Below are 6,035 nucleotides of genomic sequence, written 5' to 3'. Positions count from 1 at the left end.
GTGTGTGCAAGGTGAGGGAGGAGGGACACAGTGGCGGAGGCCATGACCACAGGTGGTACCTGCTATGTGCCCGGGGCAGTCTCCAGGGTGCAGCTAGGCAGTGACCTGGAGAGAGGGGACTCAGCCCCCACAGGGAGCACGTCCTGGCCTTGCTCAGGACTGCTTTGAGGATAACGGAGGGGAGATGAGGAAGCACGAAGCAGCTTGAGCTCCCAGGCCCAAACACCACAGCCCGAGGACAGGCAGCCAGTGGGCATTTGACAGCTGAGCTCCGCTCAACCTTCCCCTTTATCTTCACTAATGACACCATCATGTGTACAGGGAGAGGCACAGAGCTGGGCAGGGAGGGGTGTGCTTGGGAGGAAGCTCAGGGCACCGCATCCAGATATGTTGGAGAAAGGAGGAAGTCCTTCACCAACACCCGAGGGAGCAGGGTGGTTTGAAAGGTGCCCTTCACCGGGGCCTGGAACTCGTCTTCCCTGGGAGGTGCAGAGGCATCATTTCTGAAGTCTGTGAGTTGGGCAGGGATCGGCACCTACCTTGCAGGGGAGATTCTGCGCTGTGCATTTTCACTTTCTCTCTTTATTTAAAGGGTGCTGACACAGAGAGCTTCGGATGCCCACCACACCAGCCTGCTCTCCCAGAAACCTGGCCCTGCTGCTCCGAGGCTCTCGGTTACCTCCACCCTGAGTTCAAGGGGATGTGGACACAGCATGGAGAGGAGGAGTGAGGTTTGGACAGTTCCTCTTGAGAGCCAGAGGCTTGCTGCTCCTCTCCACTGGCCTTGCTGGTTGATTTCTGTGGAAGGCAGTGTCCACCCAGAGCTCCATCTTACTCCAAGGGCAATCTGCACTCAGCTTGGGCCTGGTGGGGATTGGAGGCTACTTCCCTGGCTCCCTCATCCCCTAGCCCTCCCCCACTGCCACTATGGAACAGGCTGCTTCGGCTGGAGGCAGGCCTCAATTCCCTGAGCTCCCTTTGGGTTTAGAGGAGAGGTCACCTAGAGATTCTCTTTCTCAGCACCCTGAGAAAGAGAGGAAGTGTTGAAATACCATGCGCATGACAACTCCCACTGGGCCCAGGGCCTGCAGCCTCAGGTCTCCTGCAGCCAGAGGCTCAGGCTCAGCTTGGAGACCTAACCAGCACCCAAAGATGTGGAAGACACTCACGTGTGGTGTGGAAATGTTTATTTCAGAGTGCTGATCAGTGATCTCTCAAGGTCAACTTGTGCCAGGAGGAGGAGGACTGTGTGTCTCTCTCTCTGCCTCTTCTTCATGGATGTCACTTTGGGTGCTCTGTATTCCACAGAGGTCAGGAGGCTGGCTGGCTGTCTGTTATTAAGCTTCTTCTCCTCCTGCTTCTTTTTCTCCTCCTGCTGCTGCTTCTTCCTCTTTGACAGTCTTGATGGTCTTTGCATTCAATGCATATGCAATGAGCAGTGCTGCAATGAAGACATAGAAACGGCCATACAGCAGTCTCAAGTAGATGATCAGTTCTGGGTTCCGGTCTACCATCTGCACTCTCTTTGGAAGCTGCCCACTCTCCACACTCCCACCATGACCTAATTTGTCACAATTAGGAGGCTCCCAGCCTACTTGACAGTGACAGTGCCTGTGATTGTTGCAGACCCCTTTATAACTGCACTTTTCAGGGAGACAGTCATAATCCAGTGCATTTATTGATGTGTTACATGAACTGCCAATGCACATCTTCCCGCTGCCACACGGGGTATATGTCCTCGCTTTTCCAGCATCAGTTGTCCCTGATGAACGGTGTTCATCCAGTCCAAAGCAGTAGGCCCCGTCGATGTAAGACTGGTGGAACGAAACATGCTCCTGTAATATGGGGAGGCGGGTGACGTTATTACACTGCAGGCTTCTGCACATCTTGTCAGCTTCTGTACAGGGAGTGTACGCCAACTCATGCTCTGATCTCCCACAGTGTCCAAATCAGTGCATTACCAAGTTTATAGAGTAACAAGCATCCTCAGCGTTCATAGCAGATTCACCAAAGATCTCCTTGCAGTGCATGGAGCGGTCGGTACAGTTGCCATTGTAACAGTAGTTGTCTTGACTGCATGGAGTTCCATCTTGCAGGTAAGTATCTTCAGGGCAGTTGCTGTAACTTCCTGAGCAGTGCTCTGTGAGATCACACACATTTTGGACAGTTCTGCAAAGTGTCATCATGGGGCTGTGGGTGCAGTTGGCATAGCAGGCTCCTCTATCACAAAAGCTTCTCTCTGTAAATGTACACTCAGTGTTGCAACAGCCACTGGTGTAACACTCCTTCAGGGGCCCACAGTCACACTGTTCCTTGCCTTTCACTATGTAATTCCCACAGCAGCTCATTGTTATGCTGCTATTATGAAGAACCCGCTCAGAGCGGTAATAGCACTATTAAGTGAAGGATTACTAACTATATGCTGTATATGTGTGAAGGAACAATTACTGAATGCATCTGTTACCCCAGGCCACCTGAACATAATACGTCCCTTCTCTGGCAAAAACAGTTGCTTCCATCATACAGCACTCCAATCATTCTCCCCTGATGGTTGGCAGCAATGATAGCTAAAAATATCGCAGGCCTGTATAGTGCAGCGACAAAGGTGATGGATCCTTTATTGGAACTGGTTCAAATGCAGATTCATGTGGTTTGTCTTTAAGTACTAGTGTGCAGGAGGCAGGTCTAAATGGCCAGTAGAATATATCCTTGTAATGTTTGTGTATATCCATCCCTGATGGATACCATTCACCACTAGGAAATGAAACAGGATCACTCTCGGAATATACAACCACCATAGAAATATAGAACCTGAACTCAATACCCCTCATAAGGGTGTTCACTATGTTAAACATGTATATTAGGAACTCAGAACACTTGCTGACATTTTCGTATCTGCCATACATGGAGCGGGAACACTGCACGATCCCCTTCAGGGCAGCTTCATGGCCACTATACATCATGAAATTTGAGGCTCTGAACTGTAGTCCACTCCAGGGTTCAGGGGGCTTGGGACGTCCTTGTGGTCCAGACTGTACATTGGTCCCATGGTGTTTTTATCAGCCATCAACTGTGAAACGATGTGTTCAAACCTGTTTGAATCCCTGAGGGGTGAGATTTCATACGTGAGGTCATCCAAAATCATGACACCTTCCATACCCCCAGAGCACGTCTCAACAGTGACCATGGACAGAGAAATGTCCTCCAGGTAGCTGAGGAAGTAACAGTCTTCAGGGAAGTAGGGGTAATCCATCTGCAGGGTTCCTTGGTCATCCTGAGTAGCCAAAACCATGTGTCTGGGCCACAGAAGATGTTTTCTCCAAAGATGGATGATATGTCTCTGGCCCCTGAAACACAGGCTGTAGGAAATATGTCCTGGAAAAAAGAGAAGAGCCCACATGTCTTATTAGTGTGCTATGCTCACTCAGTTAGGCAGGAGATCAATTCCTAAACCTCATCAGGAGGTCAGCAACTACACCTGCCATCTCAGTGACCCCACCTCACTAAAGACAGTGTCCACTGTTCTCTCCAAATGCTGGGCTGTGGGCAAGGCAGGTCTCACTGCAGTGATGCTGCACAGTGAAGGGGACCTGGGCCTTTTCCCCTACACAGCCTGCCCTGCATGCCGTCCTGTCTGCTGTCAGCCTCATTCTGCTGCTCTGGGAGCACTCAGGGGCTCTCAGCCTCAGGCTGAAGCTGATAGCTGCCTCTGCTCCCAGGACTCTCACCTGGCCCAGCACCTTCATCCTGTCTTCTCCTGGTGGAGACCAGAGGGCAGGACAGGTGAGGCGAAGAGTTCAGGACAGATTCCCACCCACTGCTGTCCACAGGCATTGGCTGGACAATCAGGAGGACAAGCAGGACAGAGGGTGTATATATATATCCTTGTAATGTTTGTGTATATCCATCAAATAGGACAGTAGGCACACAGCAGGAAGCCCCTTTCCTCCTGAGACCCTGCTCCCTCCTCTCCTGCTCAGGCTGTAGCCCCCAAATCTCAGATGACAGAGTAGAACTAGTCCTGAGAACAAAGGGGGGGCTCTTCTCCTGGATGTGGGGAACCCCATCCTCAGCCCTGGGCTCTGTTCAGTCATCACTGAGGGCTTCTCCTTCAGGGCTAGGAGGTGAACCTGGGCCTCTTGCATGCTGGGCATGTTCATGTCACTCTGAGAGCCTCCCAGGTGCAGGGAGGAAGGGCTTGGAGGAGGCAGGGCTGGGCTCAGACAGCCTTCCAGAACCCCTGAAACCACCTGCTCTCCTCTCACAGGTAAAGCTCCACTTGGGCTCAAGACAGGGACACATCTCAGGACCACAGAGGACATGGGCAGACTTACCTCAGCTCTGCAGATATAAGAAGAGCCTCACCCACATGCAAATTCCTCCTCCTTCTCTGTGTTCAAATGTCCTCTGCACTTTGGGAGCTCCCAGCTCTCTGCTCAGACAGGGCTGAGGTCTCTGGGAAGGCAGGTGTGGTCTAGAAGATGAGGCTTCTGGATCTTGTCCTGTGCCTCTTCACAGCTCCACAAGGTGAGTGTCCCCAGTGTCAGACCTGGGTCCATGGGGAGGTTGTAACTGCAGGTGACTGACAGGGTGTGACTGTCCTTGTCCTCAGGGGTCCTGTGCCAGGTACAGCTGCAGGAGTCAGGTCCTGGCCTGGTGAAGCCCTCCCAGATCCTGTCCCTCACCTGTGCTGTCTCTGGTTACTCCATCACCAGTGGTTATGGCTGGAACTGTATCTGTCAAGCCCCAGGGAAGGGGCTGGAGTGGATAGGGTACATATGGTATGATGGTGATACTAAATACAACCAATGTCTCAAGAGCCTAGTGTCCATCTCCAGAGACACGTTCAAGAACCAGTTCTCCCTGCAGCTGAGCTCCCTGACCATTCAGGACATGGCCACCTATTACTGTGCCAGAGACACAGTGAGGGGACCTCAGTGTGAACCCAGACACAAACCTCCTGCAGGTTTCCCAGGGCCAGCAGGGGGCGCTCAGCACACAGGAGCTCAGGTCAGCCCAGGAGCAGGTGCAGAGGAGGTTTGGGGTGGTTTTCTATGTCTGGGTCCTCTCATGTGCTCACTTCCCAGGGGTGCCTCTGTGTTATAATTTGTAAACAAGTCAGGATGGCGCCTGGCATTTTGCCAGAGGGAGTGGTTTGTGAAGTAATGCCAGCTAGCCATTAAGTGTGGAGATTACTTATTGGTTGACTGCTGTATCTAGTTTATGTTAATTAAGATAAGCTGTGTGGAATGTATATATACCCCTCCTGAACTACAATAAATGGCTCCTACTCCTTCTGTATCAATGTACACAAGTTGTTTGTCACCCCTGGTTATTGTGCTATTGCCGGACTGCGGCACCTCTGTATTTGTGGCCTATACTTAACTTTGATGGCTTTGAAAATGATTATTTTTTAACTCTATTTTTCCTTTAAAAATAGGACATCATAGATATGCTTGTTATTCACTGTGACCCTGTCATGCACAGTCATTGACTTTAAAGTCTCTTTCATTCACTGTGCCTCCTCATTCTTTTCCTCTGTTCCCCAGTTGCTTTGCCCTACTTATCTTTCCTCCATTTCTTTAGACTTTTCTTTAATCAACACTGTATGTACTATGTGTCTATATGTACACTGTATTTTATATAAAACTGGCCCTTCACATCTACACAGTTCACACGTGGTTCCCCCTTTCTCTGTCCCTCCTCCCTCATCTTGGTCACCTTCCTCTTTCACTGATCTGTTCTATTATCTTGGGATTCCTGCTGCCTTTATTTTTCTTATTTGTTATATCTTCCACATGTGAGAGGAAACACTTAATCTCAATACTCTGAGCTTTCCTATGTCCCTTGCGCTAATGTTCTCCAGCCCCATCCATTTGCCACACCTTCATTCTTCCTAATGGCTGAAGAGAGCAGCATTATTGGTATAATGCACATTGTCTTCATTCACTCATTATTGATAGAGCAGGTGCAGAGGGGGTGGGGCTGGAGCCTGCATCTGGGGCCTCTCATGAACCAGCTTCCCAAGGGAGCTC

The 6,035-nt window shown here is 50.6% G+C and overlaps 2 pseudogenes; one reads left to right on the top strand and one right to left on the bottom strand.

The window, feature by feature from the left end:
- Positions 1–1,170: 1,170 nt before the first annotated feature.
- On the bottom strand, positions 1,171–3,746 carry LOC101970156 (disintegrin and metalloproteinase domain-containing protein 21-like; annotated as a pseudogene).
- Positions 3,747–4,481: 735 nt separating this feature from the next.
- LOC106145541 (Ig heavy chain V region 1B43 pseudogene) lies at positions 4,482–5,494 on the top strand (annotated as a pseudogene).
- The last annotated feature ends 541 nt before the right edge of the window (positions 5,495–6,035 follow it).

This window comes from Ictidomys tridecemlineatus, chromosome 3 (genome assembly GCF_052094955.1).
Source record: "Ictidomys tridecemlineatus isolate mIctTri1 chromosome 3, mIctTri1.hap1, whole genome shotgun sequence".
Lineage (NCBI taxonomy): Eukaryota > Metazoa > Chordata > Mammalia > Rodentia > Sciuridae > Ictidomys > Ictidomys tridecemlineatus.
Note: the sequence above shows the minus strand (reverse complement) of the source record. Positions and strands in the feature narration are given on the sequence as shown.